Raw genomic sequence first — 254 nt, 5'->3', positions numbered from 1 at the left:
AGAAAGGGGTCTAGCTAGCTAGCTAGGTATTTAAGTAGCTAGCTCGGTATCTAAGGAGCTAGGTATCCACCTAGCTAGCTAGCTAGCTAGCTAGCTAGCTAGCTAGCTAGCTAGGTATCCAAGTAGCTTGCTAGCCAGCTACCTAGCTAGCTAGCTAGCTACCTAGCTAGCTAGCTAGCTAGCCAGCTAGCTAGCTAGGTAGGTAGCTAGGTAGCTATCTGTGAGTTATAGGAGTAGAATGAGTGGCAAGAAGA

This window comes from Eimeria mitis, genomic scaffold (genome assembly GCF_000499745.2).
Source record: "Eimeria mitis Houghton genomic scaffold, Emh_scaff624, whole genome shotgun sequence".
Classification (NCBI taxonomy): domain Eukaryota; phylum Apicomplexa; class Conoidasida; order Eucoccidiorida; family Eimeriidae; genus Eimeria; species Eimeria mitis.
The sequence above is the reverse complement of the archived record's forward strand: the minus strand, read 5'-3'. Positions refer to the sequence as shown.